The sequence below is a fragment of the Xiphophorus hellerii genome, chromosome 7, assembly GCF_003331165.1.
Source record: "Xiphophorus hellerii strain 12219 chromosome 7, Xiphophorus_hellerii-4.1, whole genome shotgun sequence".
Classification (NCBI taxonomy): domain Eukaryota; kingdom Metazoa; phylum Chordata; class Actinopteri; order Cyprinodontiformes; family Poeciliidae; genus Xiphophorus; species Xiphophorus hellerii.
The window spans coordinates 9,953,349-9,974,603 of NC_045678.1; the positions used below are offsets into that span (position 1 = coordinate 9,953,349).

The following is a 21,255-nucleotide window of genomic DNA, read 5'->3' on the forward strand; positions in this document are numbered from 1 at the left end:
AATGATTGCAATTTTTTCACCCACCGTAAGATAATATTAACACGCAGAGCTCATTAATTTATTTCTGTCATTGTGCACCGTGAAGTGTGCTAGTTCTGCCCGTTGTTTGGAATTTGAAATTCTTCGACTTGCAAAAAGAAAGTTTTGAAAATTGCAACCCTGTGAAAGTTGCTGTGAATCTAGCCTTTTAATTTCTAACTTAATAAAATATCTGTTGGTAACAATAACTCAATTCATAATTTTTTTTCTCCCACTGGTATTTATCCAGATTTTGTTAAATATCAGACATCCATTACTCTACCGCCACGAATTGACACAAACACCAACTTCAATATATGAATTTCTGATTTCATGTGATGACAAAAAAAAAAGCAGCACAACTTTGCAAAGTGGAAGAAATATTATTTCAATCTGGAGAGACTCAGACGGAGAAAGAAAGCGATTAGGGAAGTTTATTGACATGCATGAATTAAAGTTCTTTGGCACTCGGGCCCCGGCTGAGGACATCAAGCTGTGATTTGCAAAGCTTGGATGAGCATTCCCGATGCTGATTAGGAATGTCATCCCCCAGGACCTGACACTGGTGGTGGAGGTCGGTGAAGGATGCGAGCCTGAAGAGCCGGGAGAGTGGAGGTGGAGAAGGGGCGGAGGTGGGTTGAGCGCGGCTGGAAAGCGGAAGATGCCATGGACGGAGTTCCTTATCAACTGGGGCTTGGTCGGTGATTGGATGTGACGTGGCTTGGTCCAGCGTTGATTGGTCATCGATGATGAGCGGGACACACCGATTGGATGATGCGGGTGGGGCTAAAGAGTCTTCCAGTTTGAATTTACGCCTAGGCTTCATTTGTGGTTTCAACTGCTTAAAACAAAAATCTGAAAACTGTGGCGCACTATTTATCCCGAAGAGTCTTGGTCTGACTTTGCTGAGGCCTTTTGGGGGATGTCTGCAACTTGCAACTAGAGACAAAGAATATTCACAATTCTTCTTTGCGAAGTAGCTCAAACTCATGTAGATTGGAACATCAGTTTTTTAGGTATTGCCTGAGATCATAACTGGATTTAGGTCTGGGCTTTGACTTGGACATTTGATTAAATTCATATGCTTTTAAACCACTCCATAATTGTATTTCTGACGGTATATTTAGAGTTGTTTTCCTGCTTCCTGCTAGTCTGAAGTGTTTGGTAGACTCTCAAAAGTTTTTATTTCTGTTGTTGTCCTGTATTTAACTCTATCCATCTTCCTATTGATTATGATTGGCTTCCCTGTTCCCCTATCATTATGCTGCCACCACCATGTTTCATATTGGAGACGATATTGAATATGGTTTTAAGGCCCCGACATACTTCATGACACGTGCCAAAATTGGTCGTATACACATGTTCAAAATTGCTTCATTGCATTCGCAGCGACATAACGACATAACACAAGCAATTGTCTGCTGTTGCTGCGTGCTCGTCCGGGAGGAGTGTTTGATGCAAGTCAGTAACTTGATGGAACTTTTTAACTACTTTCAATAATTAACCGAGCTTAATGCGGTGTTTGACAACCAGGATCAATTGGAATGTCTTTGTGAGCGAACTGAAGCGACTTCTTTTGGTAAAGTGCCCTGGAGATGAAACTTATGAAGCGCCAATTCAACTGAATTGAATTAAATTGAGAGAATGTGAAACAGTGGTACCAATACATTTGCAAGGCTGTGCAAACTCTGAATGGCACGTTTTTGGCGAGGTGGAGGTCCTCCTGCACCTTCCGGCATGTAAAAAGTGGTGAGGCAGCAGAAGTGGATGAGGGGAGGGAGGCTTTTCACTCTGGAGGTGAGATAGCAAGAGTGCAGACGTCTTCCTGAGGCCCACTAGTGGCTGCAGTGTGCCTCTTCAGCTTATTTGACAGAGGGATAAAGCTGGTGACAACCATGTAGAGAGAAAAGATCATTAAACACTCAGAGAGACTGGAGCTAGAACCTCTTCTCATTCTGGACAGAATAGCACTCACAGGATATATACTGTGGGATTTTTGAAATAAGGTTCTGCTGACAGGTCATAAGCACCAAATCCCCTCATCAGAAAACTTTTATAGCGTCTCCATGTGCTTTGAATCCATATTGGTTGGTCTAAGAGGCTGAAGCTAATGCCTAGTCTGATAGGGGCAAACACCTAAGCAAACTTCTGCAATCTAAAATCAATTTCAAATACAAAAAAAAACACTGTGCTTTATGCAACTGGCCACAAAAGCCAAGTATCTACATGGGAAATGGGGGTCAGGTGGAATTTTGTCATCAATTATTGCCCATAAAAAACAAATACTGAGACTGTAACCTATAAGTGATTTAAAAATGCCATGAATATAAAAATTGTTTTTTTATTTTTTTTTTTAAATAAAAAAGTTGTAATAATGTAAACAAAACACAATTATTTGATGATTTTAATGGTTGATGTGGTCCAGTGGATTTGCAGATTTGTGTTACTTTTATATATGCAATATGTGTAAATCAATGTTTAGGGTAAAACTGCGACATATTTGATCACCCAATTTACACCTAATTTAGGGTTTTTGGATAGCTATCAGTGGTCTAAATGGAGACAGCTGACAAACATACAATGGCATGCACTGAGTGTGAACTAATTAAGTAACACAAGTATGAACTATTAATAGTTAACTGTTTTTTATTAGCCTGTTAAGAATTTAATCATCTTAGGATCCTTTAAAGCTACAAGATGTAACTTTTATAAAGGATGTGTTTTTAACATATTAGTTAATACTGTCACTTTTTTGTGCCAGTATAATTTGAGACAATCTGTGGAACTTCTAACTGCAGAAATACACTGATTGGTCAGAATTATCCAATCAGAACCAAGAGGAGGGTCTTAGTGCTGTAACTCAAGCTTGTATGCGCGCTGCTCACACACTCCCCCTTGCTCTCTGCAACGCCACAGCATCTTCCCGACAGAAGAACCTGCCATGAAAGCTAGTTAGAATACCCACAGATGATGGTGGATAAACGTTTTTTTTCTGTAATGATGAGTTGTTTTTAGCAGCACATACACAAGGTGATTGAGAGAGCGAAGACTCTCCCTCAGGCTCTGATTGGTTGTTTTTTTTACCAAGTGCAATTCTGTAGATTGCTATAGTAGCTCAAAGAGGAGGAGCTTGATTTTTCTTCACATATTATCTGTCACAGCATAGTAACAGTATCAAAAACTTATGTAAAAGACAGATTTTTTGACATAACACTGTCATAAACATGAAGGAGTCTTCATGAATGTTTATATTCATGAAGTGTCACTTGGTAAATAATAACACTTTTAATGTAAAGTAGACACTTTTATTGCAACCTTTATGGGAACTTTGCATTGAAAGTGTCATTATTTACCAAATGACACTTCATGACAACAGTCATAATGATTCATGAAGACTCCTTCATGTCCGTAACATGATGTTATGTCATGTTTATGACAGTGTCGTGTCAGTCTTAAGCACACCCCTTCGATTTTTTTAAAGTTACATACCGTCACTTTAAAACCCCCAATGGGAGCATTTCCAATGTTTTTTGGAGGGTTGTTTTGGGCAATCTGAACGCAACAAAATTATTCAAACATAAAAAACTAATAAATGGACTCTAGCCTGAACTTGAATACTGATGACATATTCTTTAAAGTACAGTACGAGGCGTGTTAAGCAAATTTAAATTCTTAAATTGCCCCAAAATCATTTATCGTTTCATCTTGAGAAATGGATCTTGCTACCACCTTAATTACTACCTTGAAGGTTTATAAAGTGAAGTTTGCATAAACCTGACTGTATTGATATTGTGGTGTTTAAGATGATAGACATCCACTTTGTTCTAGAGCTAGATTTGCCACTATCTTTCCAGACCAACTACTCTGGATGAATGTCAAATGAAGACGCTCGTATTGGAATCTACTTCAGGAAAGACATCAACAGAACCCTCCTTTAACAACTCTGAACTATCTCTTTAAGACGGGAGACACAATAGGACAGACAGCTGTTGAAGTCTTATGAAATATTTGTGTGTATGGCTGTTGTAGCATCTGGATGTCGGCACACACGTGCAAATCAGCTGCCTGATGTTCTTTTCCTCTTAAGAAGAGGTTGCTTGAAGCTGAGTGGAGTCCGTCACACTTCACCCAAATTGGTCTCTGTCGTCCTCTTTCTTGTGAGACGATGTCTGCGGACGCACGCTTTTGTTGTGCGCGTGCGTCTTTATGCTTGAGCAGGAAACTTGGGATGCACGCCTGTTTGTGTTGCCGCCGCTCTCCCCTGACAGCCCCAGCAGAGAGAATCAGAGAGCCGGATGAGATAATCACATGAATAAAATGCAGCCGGTAGCTCATTACAAACCCTATTATTCATTAATTAACATTATTAAAACGCCTAATAGACCTCAGCACTCCTCCCAAAGCCCCCCCTGCCTCTTTTCAACTAGGTCCCTGCTCCTCGGTCCCTCCCGTTTCCCCCAACATGAAAAGAATAAGCACATCAAACGAGGCCTGGTTTCAATGTGTCGGGGATTTGCAGGTGTAGGATCGCACTGAGCCGGCTGGGGAGCTGCTCGACGGTCGCACAGCCTCGCTCTTCGGCCCCACCGTGACACACGCCGCTCGCCCCGTGCCATAACAAACTCCTCATTAGGAGTGGGGAGAAGCCCGGGCTGTGTGCCTCCTAATTAGATCCCCATCTGAAACTTTCTAGCCCCTCACCTCCCCACCACCATCCTTCCACCCACTCATCCACCCCGCTTCTGTGTCCCCCCTTCATCAGAGGGAGAAAGACTGCTGACATTTATGGAGGCAAGTTTAATCAACTGTTTATGCAAGGGGATATGAAGGAAAGTTTATGTCTGTGATATGTGCACACAAAGGGGAACGCGCGCTTCTCTGGCACTTTAAAGAACCCGAGCGAGAGATCGTGTGACACATGAAGACGCGGCTCCAAACGCGTCTGTGTTTTTATAAGTTTATCCACCACTGAACTGGGGAACATTGTTCATTTTATTCTGGCATCGCCTCACTTTTGCAGTTCATGAACTAAACTGCAAAAATTCATCCTTGATCTCCAGAATTGAGGGCTGGTTAATTTGGTTGCATTGCGCGGGCCAGAGCTCAAATGAGAGAATAAAACCTATCAAAAGTTTTTTTTAATTGCATCTAGTGAGAACCAGATGTAGAAAAAAACAAAACAAAACGCATAATGTATGTTCATTTAGGGGGAGGTGGAAAAATTCTGTCCCCAAAATGTAATGATCGTGCATATTTAACAAACAATACACCGTAGTTAAACATTAATGCCATAATTTAGATAAAATCAGTTTAATGTGTCCAGGGAAAAAGAAACAGGGGGCATTATTCCTCATTTTGTTCTCATTATTTTCAAATAAACAGGACACTATGAGCGGGAAACAGCAGCCGAACAGACAAATGATGAATATGTAAAAACTCTCCGAGATATTAGTGCGTTCTCTGATTACTTTTCTTCTTCTTAAACACTTGATGTTCTACTCGTACCATGACCCGAAATGGGATTTTATTGGAACACAATATCTGTACCATTAAGGGTGTCTTTTATCATGCCAATAGGGACACTGGCTCCTTTGTATCCTTTAGTGGAGTCTTTGCACATTAAATTACATTAATATTTCTATTTGTGGCTCCATATTTATGTGTAATGCAATACAGCGCATGCATATTGTATAACAGTTAAAATACATATTTTTCTTGGGATATTTGATATTGTAATACATTTTTTTTAAACTGAACTATTTTCTGAAACACAGCCCCAGAAATCTAGATGGATACAAAATCTCCATAAAGGAAAGAAATTTGGTTATTTATCCTAACAAAACGCCTCATCACAACCCCAGTGATATCATTGGCTGCGTTTACGATGGTGAAAGCTTCTTGTGTGTTGTTCCACTTCCTTCCCCTCATACTGATACTTCCTGACATATGAATCGCAAAAGATGTGGCTGAAGAACCTTCATTCCTTCCCTCTTTCCTCCTTTCCCTTTTCTCTCCTTTCCTGATTAAATCCGCTGCTCCCTGTAGGATTATTAGGATTCTAATTCGATCTGAATTTCAGGAACTTGTTTGCTTGGTTACCTGTCACAGCGCATCAGCTTGTCATATTAGTGGTGATCGTTGGCTCTACCTAATCTGCTTTAAACAATTTCATTGGGTGCTGGTCTATAAATCATCCCGTAATGGGATTGACACGCGCTGGCTTAGCTAGGTAAACAAATCAGCTTTGTTTTATGTTAGGCAGCAATGAACTTGGCTTTATCAACTTCCCATCGATTCACACACACCGCAAGGTCAACTTCTCTGCGGCTGCTCATCAGTGGGAGTACGGAGGGGGGGCGCGGGGGGGGTCAGCGCTCCACAATTATAATATGTATCAAACAGAAGAGGAGAAGGCCCATCAGAGCTCGCCACCACTCCGCTTTTCTCCAAAGCGTTAATTCATTTCTTATCAAAGTAAAGGCATTTCAAAGTAAGGCTTTGCGGCATTGGAGGGGAAGTGCTCTTCATAGGAATTTGAAAGAGAAAATAAAATGAGTTTGTAGTTTATTGACGGGAAGTCCCACAGGCTGCTTAAAAACTCATTAGCTTTCAAAACTAATTCAAACGTGCTGATTAACATCTGAAGGCTGGTTTTTACTTTTTTTTTTTTTTTTTACTTTTTTATTTATTTTTGTTTTAAAAAACTCTGGATGGATGAATGTGTTAGGGTTGGTATTTTTGGAAATACCGACAAACTGAGGGAAAAGTTCCTGTTTTGGCCTGTTTAGGAATGGCTATTCCAATCTCGTTTGAATTCAACTCAGTGCGAATCTCAGCTTGAATATTGCATAAACAGATCAACAGCGCATGCAGCAAAAAGCATTACCTTAAACTTCAGTTTTGGCGCAACATTCTCCACAATCGCTAACGTTTAGTCTCCTGCTGTAAGTATGTCAGCAAAAGCTTTAAAGAAAACGCTTTGCTACAAGTTGTGGGGATTTCTTTAGATCGAGACATTAAATGGGTGGAATCTCCGACCAAATTCAGCTCTCACATGTCGGCGGGCAGCACTAAGCGAGTCCAACATGAAGCTACAGAGGTTAATCATGTTTTTTGAAGGTGCTTTCACACCACTAATATTTGGTTCAAGCTGACCAGAGTTTGTTTCCTCTGGTTATTTGGACAAAACTCAGGCGTGGACCAAACAAACTAATTCAGGCCCACTAACTCGAGTGGGCCTGACTCGAGTTAGTGGGCCTGACTCGAGTGGGCCTGAGACTCGAGCCAAAGAGACTCGGACAACCAAAGTGACATAGTGAACCAAGGGTAGGAAGCCACATCACTTATCTCATGAGTTATGGAAATAAACACGACCTGGCACATTAGGTTGAGAAAATGAGCAAAAACATAACGGTAAACTGTGCTGTTTATGTTTTTTGGGTCGGCAAATGTGCAGCAGAAGCTACTGGAGAAAAGCCCTTAGGATGTGAGAACAGCTGCGGACATATAGACCTGCATCACAATTTCCTCTTAATAAGCTTCTTCTTAATCAATTACGGTAATGAGCACTATATGCTCACATGTCTGACATAATTAAGTCCGATATGTGAACATTTTATTGATGATAATTATAAAAACCTGATATTATGGCCTATTATAGTTCATTTTGGACCTGATCCCAGTATGGAGAGCAGACATTTCTGAAATATCACAGAGTCAAATTATGGGTATAACATGAGCATAAATAACATTTCCCAAAGACAAGCAAATGGATTACATTTTAGATATTGTTGTTGCTTCTCGTCCCAAAGCTGGCTGATTTGAAGGCAGAGAAAATGCAGACGTAAACAGCAGTGAGTTGACCTGTTCAGCAGCGTGTCATGAGATCTTTTCACACCAATACATCTCCCTAATGCAGGCAATTTCCTGCAGCTTTTCACCCAGAGACGGGATTTGACCTCTGTGGTCAAGACTTAAAGCAAATACTAATGTTAGCCAATAAGGAGGGATTAGGTCAGTCAAAAAGTTATGTGAACTAAGTATCTACAAAGTATGTCAATGGACATTCTTAGAATAAATCATTAGATCTACTTCTACTTTACCGGTTATGTGTGATGTAACGGAATGGTATTTTTAAAGAGGCAGTACTTTCCAAATGTAATAATATTCCTTGAATTTCTTCACACTTCCATAACGTTGCAAGCAAAAACTTCAATGGATTTCAGTTTATTTTGTTTCACAGACCATCACAAAGCAGGAAACACGTTTTTCAAAATCTTGGCAAACAGAAATCCAAGCAATGCATAATGTATTCAGCTATATTTACTCTGATAACTTTAAGGTTGTTTTGTTTTTTGCAATTATTGGTAATCACCAAAGTAGCAAGTAGTTTGACTGTGTGTAATTAAAAATATAAATGCTACTCAGTAAATGTCATTGTGACAAAAATCCAAAAGATTGACAGTCATTAAACTGTTCACTGCTTAGTGTAAAAATTTAGTAGATGGTCTTTTTTTTCCCTTCAAAACTGGAGAGCTAGTTCACCGTCCCGCTAAACTGAACCAAAGAGTCTTAATCAGAGAAGCCAATAAATGACCCCATACTTCCTGGATGTGTGATAGAAATCTAACTCCTCAGACTAACCTGCATGCACAACGTCCGCTGTGAAACACGACACGATTAATCAGCTCTGCTGCTTAAACATTGGCCTCCTTGGAAACTGCAATGTGTATCGAAAAGTAGCATCCGGGAAAAACATGGTGGTGAAAGTATTATGCTGTCTCCGTGTTATGCGGAGACGTCTTTTCCTTCCCGCTTTTCCACTACACTAAAATCTGTGGCTGTACAGCGGCCACATGTCAACAACTTCAAATGCTCTCACAAAAAGAGACATGCTCGGTTTTGACTTGGCTGCAAGGTGATATCAGGTGCCAGCTATGACCCGGCGATGTGTGGGCTAAGTTTTAAAGCAGGTGACGCCGCGTTCACAAAACGTAACAATGCCGTGCATCAGGAAAGGCGGTGGAGGGGGGGGTTGGATGAATACGCATCTGCCAACGTGGCTGACAAGTAATCCGAAGTAAACACAAATATGTCAAAATCGGAGCGGTGACGTGTTTGTTGGAGCCTTTTGTGGTTTGCAACATGTTACAGGGAGGTGATCGCAACTCGAAAGCCTTCCAAATCACAACTGGCACGTTGAGGCTAATCTTTTCAATTACCCACGTCTCTGGTATCTGACTGTGATGGGCTCTCGGGCCTCTGATACCGCCTCTGCATCCGAAGGCGCCTTGTTGACAATGAGACGTAAACAAGAGGGTGGGAGGAGGGAGTCGGGGGGTTGGGGGGGACTCACCCAATCCTCCAGAGGCCTGGAGGGGAAGCCGCACAGCCCAAACTCCTTTCACTCCTGAGCTGTGAGAAAGCAGCTGCCTTTAAGGCTGCGCTCAGGAGAGACTGACAGCAATTACAGCTTTCTCCTGCTTCCCACTTCTCTCTGAGCTCGCAAGAGAGAGAGAGAGGGAGAGCCACTCGAAGGGAAAACCACGAGAATGAAAACTCCCCTCCTTTCCCTCCCGCGTCTGACAGAGAAAGACATTCATGTACACCTCTTAGTGAGGCAGATTAGAGAGACTCTATAGGCACCCTTCTGTCAAAATTTAATCGGAGTTTGATGGATGAGTGATTTATGACCCTAATCATTAATTGCTATTTATATCCCCCCCCCCCCCCCCCCCCCCCACCCTTTCCCACCCATCCCCCACACACCTGTTACGCCAACTGATATTCCCACTATGTGTTTTAAAAATAGTACAATTAAAGTATGAAAAAACATTATGAGTTTTAAGAATAATACAATGAAAGTATGAAAACAATAAGTGTTAGATAATTGAGAATAATATACAATATAGTATATTTAAATAGAATGTTGTAGTTACCTCCGGTTTTTCTCACTAAGCCATTTGGTGTTTGTGCGTGTGTGTCCGGCTCTCTCATGCTGACTATGAGTTTGTGACTGAATACGGGACAGGCCTCACCTGTCATCTGTGTGAGGCGGGCTAAAAAAACCCCTAGGTAGGCGATTCTCTTGACCTGAGGGTCATCACACACCGCCTGCAAGGAAACTCTATGTCTCCGGAAAACAGATTTTCAAACCGTCATCGATTATCAGCTCGGGATCTGCGCGGGAAAGGGTTCCTGCCATCTGTCCGTGTCTTTCAGGGTGATTCTCATCAATTATTAGGTATTAGACAATCTTCCTGAATGCTGTGTATCAGGAACGGGAGAGGGCATAAGGCTGGACAGAGGCGTGTGTGTGTGTGTGTGTGTGTGTGTATGCACCCGTAAGACTGAACACATACCTCTAGAGAAAGCCTAGAGTTTTAACTGTTTTACCGCTTTATTTTATGGTAGCACGATTAGTCAGTGCTAACTATGAGTTTGTGATTTCCTTCATCGCTTAAATTTTAAACTCTTATAGATTTTCTTTTTCTGTAACACTTGCTAGTGTGATACGTCTCAGTAAATGTTCCTCATTTGTACACGTACTTCTGAAGAACATGTGAGACAGTAAACAGGCCTACGTGAGGCTGCTCAAATTTAACTTTTATCTTTCCGCAGTTAAAGAATTTGTCCAGACTTTTCCAGAATTTGGCCCGGTATCACTGTGAATGATTTTGTTCAGTTTTTTTTCTTACTGTTGAATCAACACTGATCTTCCCACTACTTCATGTTTTCTCCAAAATAGTAAATCTTGGTTTAAATACATTTAAACTCATAGATTTTTTTTCTGTAACACTTGCTAGAGTAATACATTTCACGAAATGTTCCTCATTTGTACACGTACTTCTTAAGAATATCTCACAGGGACTAAACAGGCCATGGTCAGGTGGCTCATATGTATCTTTCAGCTTTCCCTCCACCCATTATCTTACACACTTTAGTGTGTTCACTAGCAAAATATAGTACACCTCTAATTTTTTTAATTTTTCATTATTAAAACTTTGAAATGATCAATGTGAACCATCAGTCTGTATTAAAATAGTTAATATAATTCATATTATTTATTTAGATTTGATGTTTTAATGTGTGCCCTTGGATTTATATTGATTTATTGAATGTGTAAATATTTATCAAACTGAATAGCCATTCCGTTTTTTATATAGTATTTTTTTTCTTTTGGTGTTTGTTGCACAAATTCAAATATATGCTGGCTATCAACCAACAATTCAATCAGTGAATTTGTGTTTTTTTTCTTAAATACTCCCTCTCACGGAGACTTACTTACATCTTCTGACAACTAGCCCCACTTATAATAACATTGACTAAGTTTGCTATTGGTACACTTTACCTAAAAATTTAAATTAAACATACTCACTACACAACCATGCTCCAAGAGTTGCTCACAAAATGGTGAATTGTTTTGTTACCTTAAAAATGATCTGCAGCTTTTGTTCCTTGATGATGTTCACTAACAGACAGTTCAACACCTCTTGTAATTGATAAGCTTATAAATGATCAATGCGAAGCATCAGTATGCGCTAAAGAAGATCATATCAGTCAGATTAAGTAAAATATCATTAAACTCAAAGCAATCAAAATTCTATTTCTCTGAAAGGTCTTTTTTTTCAGGGAGTTTAGACTGTATGAAAGGAATCAGTGAAATATACTATGAAATATTTTATCTGCTGCATCCCCATAATAAAACTTCAATTGTGAATTGAATGATTACATTGCATCTAGATACAAAAGAATCAACCGTTAATTAGTAATCATACTGACTAGCAAGATCTGATCAAACAAGAAACTTGACAACCTCAAGGGATTTCTCACATTGGAGAATAAACCGTCTGACTTTCTTTAGCCCACTAAATTTAACCTTACCAAAGTTTTGCCTTGGAGCAAACAGGTACTGAGTTTGAAGCGGATCAGATGCCTTCAGCCATCTGCTAAAGCTAGACTCCGGCCTCCCTCGCTGTAAAATAAAACATTAGACTTAAAAAAAAGTTCAAGCGAACATCACTTAATTATCATCGACTTGTTGTTTGTACTCATCTTAAACAAGTGGCAGGAACATTTGGATATATATATATATAAAAAAAAGCTTTATAAGTTAATCTATTTAAGTTGAGTCCGTGCAACAAGTAAAATAAAAAGTGAACTATTTGAAAGTAGTGAGGATTTAGGGTGGTAAAAGTTGAACATTTTAACATGCCCAGACACTACACCATTTCTGCTCAAGCAAACCAAAAGGTTTTGAACAGAACAACCATGTCAAATAATGAGACCGTGAATCTTTTATCTATGTAGCAAATATATTGCTGCTGCTGCTGTAAGCAGAAAATAAAAGAAGTTTTACGGAGAATAATATTTCGGATGAGTTTAAGAATATTGTTTGCCAAAATCACACGGGTTTTTTTATATGTTGCAGTAATTGAATCTTTTTGAGGCAATTGGTTGCATAAATTAAAGTAAATACAACCTATTTTCCTGCTCCACATACTTAGCTAACAATGTGCCAGTTAGCTTCTCAGTCTGAACTTCTGGGCAATGTCTTGATTCAGTCAAATTTTCTATCTTGTATCTCCTGAACTCTGATTGTTTTGCTTGCTGGTCTTCATCGTGCTCTGACTGCAGTATCGGGTTTCTCTTACTTTAACCCGCCCAACTTGCACCTGATTGGCATGTTAGCCTTTTGATTCCCTCCCAGTGAGGCGGTGCTTCACAAAGCAAACTGTTTGTCAAACTGTTGATCTGCCTCATGGCTGTTTTAGAAGATATGGTGACTGAGTTTTAGAGAGTACCAGCCGGCTCATGCAGCTTGTTTTTACTAGATGGCAGTCCTAAAAGTACATATCTTTAAAATATGAATAAATAAGTACAATTCCATAATTATTCGATCCAACGGTTATAGAAGTTTTGTAATAATGCAATTCAGGTATTTTATATTTTCTGGACTAAAGGAGGATTTCAGTTCAACACCTGTGGTTTCTTAATGTAAGTGTTTCTGCTACTGGACAAGAAACAGGGTTAAAAGAGGATTTAGAAAGCAAAATACAAAGATGATAGTTGTTTTTACCGAGAGCAAGGCTGTGACTAGTTATCAGGATGGAATGAGACCTGTAATGAGACCTGTAAAATATTTTTGGACACAGCCATCCGCAGGAGCAAGATGAAGCAAGAACATTGCAACATCAGATGTATTTTTTCATCCTTCTATCTGTGATTTAAAACAATTTTTAATTTTTGTGTCATCTTAAAGATGGAAAGAGTCAATTATTTTTTCACCCATGGAAAAGTGTAATGTGTTTATTATGAGTAGGATTAACCAAGCTGAAGGAAAACAAAGAAAAAGGATAAATAAATATTCATTGATACAGAACCGAATCAGCAAATATGAACTTATGAAACTATTGAAACCTTCAAGAATTTTATGTTGTGTAAGATATTTAAGAAACTAATACTGAATCTGCGCTCATGAATTTCTTTATTTGGTAAAATACGTTTACCTTTTGTTTTGTTGAACACCAGACATCTCATCTCTTTTCCACAGTTTTTTTCCCACTTAGTTCCACTACTGCTGTGGATTTTATAGTCAATGTTTAAAGCCAGCGCAGAGTCTGAAGCGATGGAGGAAATTTACGTCAATATGGAACCTGTTGGAAAAACTGCATCTAATCACACAGGTAAGAACAAAGTTACAGAGAAATTTAGCATGTATTGAATTCAATTTAGCTAAGGTTGAGGTTTTTGTTAAGGTTCGAACAGCTCCAAAGAGACGCTCTGCCTCGGTGCGGCTGTCTGTTTGGGAATCCTGAATGTTTTACTTTTGGCTGAACTCATCGCCCTCAGCATACACGGTGAGTCTTGTTTTAGTCATCTTAAAGATGTAAAAAGACTAGATTTTATGTTTCTGTTATATTAAAAAAAAGTCATTGTTCCCCTTCTAAAATCAAACTGACCAAATAGCAAGGGTTTAAAAAAGAATAAAGCTTGGTGACTCAAAAGTTTTGCAGAGAGGTGAAACATTACACTAAGTTACATGAGTTTGATTCATTTTCAGCAATGGTTGCATTTGCAGCCATTTAGGTTAGCGTGTCTTTAATATCTTCTCTTTTTCAAACTATTTACCCAACGATTCATTGTTCAGTGTTACCTCAGTTTAAATTCTACAGGCATAACCAAAATCATAAAACTATTTTATAAGTCTTAAGTGAAAATACAATGCCACTTCTTTTTGCAAACATGTTTGTTAATTTTTTTCTGCAGCTCATCACATGACAGCAGATTTTTCTGACATCAGCAACATTCTGACCGAGCAGAACAGCAACAGCAAGTTTCCCTCCATGAACGCTAACTTCACTGAAACGGCTCCACGAGCTGAAGACACTTTAAGGTTGGTCAAAACTTTAAAAAATTTGGATCTCGTTAAAAATTGAATTCTACTCTGAATTGTAGAGTATAACTAATAACTTTCCTTTTTGGTCTAAATGAATATAATGTAAATGAACAACTTTTATTTTAATTTATTAAGCGCTCTATCATTTGCGTGTGCTGAAAAACAACGATGTAAAACAAACTAAACTCTGATTTTTTTCTCCTTAAAGGGAAATTGTGTCCTACAGAACGAACAAACATCAATTGTTCCTGTTCATCCAGGGGCTGCGGAAGAAGAGAAGAGCAGATCCACTAGTGATGGATGATTAGGATCTGTGTTCACTGTGATATTATTCACCAACAATAATGTAGCTTACGGTGTTACATAAAACCCTAAAGATAAAATGTACACTTCCAACTGTTGTGACCTGCATCTAATAACACAACAATTTTACCGGTTGTACTCTGTGTTTTTCTTTCTTGTTAAAATTCTGACGTGATAAACAAATGTTAGAGGATAGTTTTGTGCGGAGGATCGGTTTAGCATGATGCGCTCTGAATGTGTCTTAATGTGACTTTTACTATGAGACTTTATGGAGTTCTAGTTGTGTCCGGTAATAGAGGATTAAATTCTATCTTGGTAAAATTATATTTCCAATTATTTACTATCATTTGTAATAAAGTGATGCCAACACCGCGGATTCAACAGTGAGGAGTTTGTTCTAGTCATCTTAAAGATGGAAAGAGTCAATGTTGTGCTGATTCTGAGTAACTGATTGATTAACTGAATGACTTTTTATTCATTTCAGAGTTCAATCAGTGAGGTTATTCATTTTGTGATGGTCCTAGTCTAAGAAAGTAAGAAACAAAGAAAGAAAGCAGCAAATGTACATGTTGGTTCCCCTGAAAATATGGATAAATTCAGTCATTGTAGGGTTAAAGTAATTTGAAGAAGGAGAAGCGTATAAACAAGTCAAGTCAATGACGAGTCAATGACATGATGCTTTCTGCATTTTTAACTCGGTTAACTTAACTTTTTGGTTTTTTTTACTGACTTTAATACATTTAAATCGCTGCGTTGTTTGATAAGTAGAATGGAAATTACTTTTTTGTAAACGGTCTTGTAAATTAGCGTTTTATAAATCAACTGAATTGAATTAAGAAATTTGACCTTCGGATTGGACTGAAGAGAAATGATGAGCAATGTTTTATGGGTTTGGGTTTTATAAAGCAAAGATTGGTATTTTTAATTTTTTTTTGTTACATCAAAAGTTCATTTTTCAGGCAAACAGAAAATCCAGCTTTTTGTAGTTTACTGGGACTAACAACCCCCGGACAAATTTGGAAAAAAATTCAGCTAAAGTGGGTGGTGCTTTCAGGAACAATGAGACAGAGCCTAGTGTGGGGATAGATGGTGAGGGGATAAGCAAGGCTGTAGTAAGCACCGTTACCAATTTGGTACTTTGTGGTTATAGTTTTCTCTAAATTGCGCTTAAGAAAGTATGAACATGGGCAAAACTGAGAAACTCTATCAATCAACCAACTGGACATTAAAGTATGTCACCGGAGATTTGTTCTCCTGTTCACCCGATGAATCCTTGGCCCTCTGCATCAGTGAAGACTGTCGCATGGGAGCAGGCATAGCGGTGATGTTCAAGAAGAAGTTTGGTCGAGTCTCAGAGTTAAAGGAGCAGAGTGAGTCAGACTAGTTACTAAAGTCTTTGTTTTGGAAAAAATGTTTTACGTTTTTGCAGTTCATTCAAATGTATGATTTCAACAGCAAGTGCTAAATCATATCCTGTTTTGTATTTTTTTTATGTATGTCCTAATAGAGAAGCTGCCGGGGCAGTGTGCTGTCCTGACACATGATCAACGTTTCATCTACTATCTGGCAAATATACCACAATTATACTGCATAGGACCAAAAGCTTTTTCATTATTTAATCTGGTAACTGTATCTTTCCTATTATGTGTCTCAGATCACAAAGAAAAAAGCCAGCCAGAAACCCACGTATGTCAACCTAAGACAGAGTCTGGAAGACATGAAATCTCACTGCTTAGAAAATGGTGTCAATAGGATATCAATACCCCGGTTTGTAGGAACTATTGTGAATAAATGACTATAATAAATCTTCTTCTTTATTGGGAATAATTAAACAATTTGCTTGTCTCGTATCCCCCCCCCCCCCCCCCCCCCCTCAGAATTGGCTGTGGCCTGGACCAGCTGCTGTGGTCAAAGGTGTCAAAGATCCTGGAACAGATCTTTAAAGAGACAAATATCTCCATCACAGTGTACAGCCTGCCCTGTGTTGGGTCAAAGCTTCAAATGCATGCCATGTAGTACATTTTCACTGGGGGTTTTTTAGCTTTAAATCCTTTATAATCTCTTAAAATTTTGGATGAAATCAACACTCCTTAAACAGTTTTAAGGAAACAATAAAAAAGGAAACAATAAAAACCTCCCCATAAGATGTTTAGATACAAGACTTTTAACATCCCACTGATGTAAAAATGATGTTTCCTGTCATTAAAGATATGAAACTTATTGTAAACACTGATGTTGCACTCTAGCACTATCACACTACATGATGCTACTACTAAATCATGCTACACAAAATGATCCAACAAAGCACATGAGGCAGGTAAAATACAATAGTTATGCCTAGAATTTGCTCTCCGTTATTCTAAATCTATATAGTTGTTGAAAACGTAGCTTTTCCTGTGAATCTGTAAATCTAAATTGTGAAAGAGTTTGCTTCTCTAGCTTTATTTTCCTGACCCAAATTCAGGAGCAAGGTTGTTGTCACAAGTTTTTTTGTCATGAGTTTATAGTGATTCTGATGCTTGACTTTTTTAGTATTTGTAACCTGTGAATTATGTTGTACAGGATATTAGAACTTTCTTTGAAAATTGCTTTGTAAATAAAATTTAAGATCATGGTTTTTGACAACCTTTACCTGCTCAGACAACAGGCAACGGTATGTAGGAAAATGCAATTTGAAATTTTTAAAAATTTCTTAGTTTTGCCTGAAAAATGAACTTTTGATGTAACAAAAAAAAATTAAAAATACCAATCTTTGCTTTATAAAACCCAAACCCATAAAACATTGCTCATCATTTCTCTTCAGTCCAATCCGAAGGTCAAATTTCTTAATTCAATTCAGTTGATTTATAAAACGCTAATTTACAAGACCGTTTACAAAAAAGTAATTTCCATTCTACTTATCAAACAACGCAGCGATTTAAATGTATTAAAGTCAGTAAAAAAAACCAAAAAGTTAAGTTAACCGAGTTAAAAATGCAGAAAGCATCATGTCATTGACTCGTCATTGACTTGACTTGTTTATACGCTTCTCCTTCTTCAAATTACTTTAACCCTACAATGACTGAATTTATCCATATTTTCAGGGGAACCAACATGTACATTTGCTGCTTTCTTTCTTTGTTTCTTACTTTCTTAGACTAGGACCATCACAAAATGAATAACCTCACTGATTGAACTCTGAAATGAATAAAAAGTCATTCAGTTAATCAATCAGTTACTCAGAATCAGCACAACATTGACTCTTTCCATCTTTAAGATGACTAGAACAAACTCCTCACTGTTGAATCCGCGGTGTTGGCATCACTTTATTACAAATGATAGTAAATAATTGGAAATATAATTTTACCAAGATAGAATTTAATCCTCTATTACCGGACACAACTAGAACTCCATAAAGTCTCATAGTAAAAGTCACATTAAGACACATTCAGAGCGCATCATGCTAAACCGATCCTCCGCACAAAACTATCCTCTAACATTTGTTTATCACGTCAGAATTTTAACAAGAAAGAAAAACACAGAGTACAACCGGTAAAATTGTTGTGTTATTAGATGCAGGTCACAACAGTTGGAAGTGTACATTTTATCTTTAGGGTTTTATGTAACACCGTAAGCTACATTATTGTTGGTGAATAATATCACAGTGAACACAGATCCTAATCATCCATCACTAGTGGATCTGCTCTTCTCTTCTTCCGCAGCCCCTGGATGAACAGGAACAATTGATGTTTGTTCGTTCTGTAGGACACAATTTCCCTTTAAGGAGAAAAAAATCAGAGTTTAGTTTGTTTTACATCGTTGTTTTTCAGCACACGCAAATGATAGAGCGCTTAATAAATTAAAATAAAAGTTGTTCATTTACATTATATTCATTTAGACCAAAAAGGAAAGTTATTAGTTATACTCTACAATTCAGAGTAGAATTCAATTTTTAACGAGATCCAAATTTTTTAAAGTTTTGACCAACCTTAAAGTGTCTTCAGCTCGTGGAGCCGTTTCAGTGAAGTTAGCGTTCATGGAGGGAAACTTGCTGTTGCTGTTCTGCTCGGTCAGAATGTTGCTGATGTCAGAAAAATCTGCTGTCATGTGATGAGCTGCAGAAAAAAATTAACAAACATGTTTGCAAAAAGAAGTGGCATTGTATTTTCACTTAAGACTTATAAAATAGTTTTATGATTTTGGTTATGCCTGTAGAATTTAAACTGAGGTAACACTGAACAATGAATCGTTGGGTAAATAGTTTGAAAAAGAGAAGATATTAAAGACACGCTAACCTAAATGGCTGCAAATGCAACCATTGCTGAAAATGAATCAAACTCATGTAACTTAGTGTAATGTTTCACCTCTCTGCAAAACTTTTGAGTCACCAAGCTTTATTCTTTTTTAAACCCTTGCTATTTGGTCAGTTTGATTTTAGAAGGGGAACAATGACTTTTTTTTAATATAACAGAAACATAAAATCTAGTCTTTTTACATCTTTAAGATGACTAAAACAAGACTCACCGTGTATGCTGAGGGCGATGAGTTCAGCCAAAAGTAAAACATTCAGGATTCCCAAACAGACAGCCGCACCGAGGCAGAGCGTCTCTTTGGAGCTGTTCGAACCTTAACAAAAACCTCAACCTTAGCTAAATTGAATTCAATACATGCTAAATTTCTCTGTAACTTTGTTCTTACCTGTGTGATTAGATGCAGTTTTTCCAACAGGTTCCATATTGACGTAAATTTCCTCCATCGCTTCAGACTCTGCGCTGGCTTTAAACATTGACTATAAAATCCACAGCAGTAGTGGAACTAAGTGGGAAAAAAACTGTGGAAAAGAGATGAGATGTCTGGTGTTCAACAAAACAAAAGGTAAACGTATTTTACCAAATAAAGAAATTCATGAGCGCAGATTCAGTATTAGTTTCTTAAATATCTTACACAACATAAAATTCTTGAAGGTTTCAATAGTTTCATAAGTTCATATTTGCTGATTCGGTTCTGTATCAATGAATATTTATTTATCCTTTTTCTTTGTTTTCCTTCAGCTTGGTTAATCCTACTCATAATAAACACATTACACTTTTCCATGGGTGAAAAAATAATTGACTCTTTCCATCTTTAAGATGACACAAAAATTAAAAATTGTTTTAAATCACAGATAGAAGGATGAAAAAATACATCTGATGTTGCAATGTTCTTGCTTCATCTTGCTCCTGCGGATGGCTGTGTCCAAAAATATTTTACAGGTCTCATTACAGGTCTCATTCCATCCTGATAACTAGTCACAGCCTTGCTCTCGGTAAAAACAACTATCATCTTTGTATTTTGCTTTCTAAATCCTCTTTTAACCCTGTTTCTTGTCCAGTAGCAGAAACACTTACATTAAGAAACCACAGGTGTTGAACTGAAATCCTCCTTTAGTCCAGAAAATATAAAATACCTGAATTGCATTATTACAAAACTTCTATAACCGTTGGATCGAATAATTATGGAATTGTACTTATTTATTCATATTTTAAAGATATGTACTTTTAGGACTGCCATCTAGTAAAAACAAGCTGCATGAGCCGGCTGGTACTCTCTAAAACTCAGTCACCATATCTTCTAAAACAGCCATGAGGCAGATCAACAGTTTGACAAACAGTTTGCTTTGTGAAGCACCGCCTCACTGGGAGGGAATCAAAAGGCTAACATGCCAATCAGGTGCAAGTTGGGCGGGTTAAAGTAAGAGAAACCCGATACTGCAGTCAGAGCACGATGAAGACCAGCAAGCAAAACAATCAGAGTTCAGGAGATACAAGATAGAAAATTTGACTGAATCAAGACATTGCCCAGAAGTTCAGACTGAGAAGCTAACTGGCACATTGTTAGCTAAGTATGTGGAGCAGGAAAATAGGTTGTATTTACTTTAATTTATGCAACCAATTGCCTCAAAAAGATTCAATTACTGCAACATATAAAAAAACCCGTGTGATTTTGGCAAACAATATTCTTAAACTCATCCGAAATATTATTCTCCGTAAAACTTCTTTTATTTTCTGCTTACAGCAGCAGCAGCAATATATTTGCTACATAGATAAAAGATTCACGGTCTCATTATTTGACATGGTTGTTCTGTTCAAAACCTTTTGGTTTGCTTGAGCAGAAATGGTGTAGTGTCTGGGCATGTTAAAATGTTCAACTTTTACCACCCTAAATCCTCACTACTTTCAAATAGTTCACTTTTTATTTTACTTGTTGCACGGACTCAACTTAAATAGATTAACTTATAAAGCTTTTTTTTATATATATATATATCCAAATGTTCCTGCCACTTGTTTAAGATGAGTACAAACAACAAGTCGATGATAATTAAGTGATGTTCGCTTGAACTTTTTTTTAAGTCTAATGTTTTATTTTACAGCGAGGGAGGCCGGAGTCTAGCTTTAGCAGATGGCTGAAGGCATCTGATCCGCTTCAAACTCAGTACCTGTTTGCTCCAAGGCAAAACTTTGGTAAGGTTAAATTTAGTGGGCTAAAGAAAGTCAGACGGTTTATTCTCCAATGTGAGA

General features: G+C 38.0%; 3 long non-coding RNA genes across 3 annotated transcripts; 2 read left to right on the plus strand and 1 right to left on the minus strand.

The window, feature by feature from the left end:
- Nucleotides 1–13,654: 13,654 nt before the first annotated feature.
- LOC116722589 (uncharacterized) lies at nucleotides 13,655–14,334 on the plus strand. The gene is made up of 3 exons (XR_004339790.1): nucleotides 13,655–13,703; nucleotides 13,776–13,877; nucleotides 14,287–14,334. It is a non-coding gene; the product is annotated as an uncharacterized LOC116722589 (long non-coding RNA).
- Nucleotides 14,335–16,328: 1,994 nt separating this feature from the next.
- On the plus strand, nucleotides 16,329–17,463 carry LOC116723353 (uncharacterized). The gene is made up of 2 exons (XR_004339968.1): nucleotides 16,329–16,486; nucleotides 16,597–17,463. It is a non-coding gene; the product is annotated as an uncharacterized LOC116723353 (long non-coding RNA).
- A 1,302-nt stretch (nucleotides 17,464–18,765) lies between these two features.
- On the minus strand, nucleotides 18,766–19,445 carry LOC116722596 (uncharacterized). Its single transcript, XR_004339792.1, has 3 exons — nucleotides 19,397–19,445; nucleotides 19,223–19,324; nucleotides 18,766–18,813 (listed from the first exon to the last, which is right to left on the minus strand). It is a non-coding gene; the product is annotated as an uncharacterized LOC116722596 (long non-coding RNA).
- Between the last annotated feature and the right edge of the window lie 1,810 nt (nucleotides 19,446–21,255).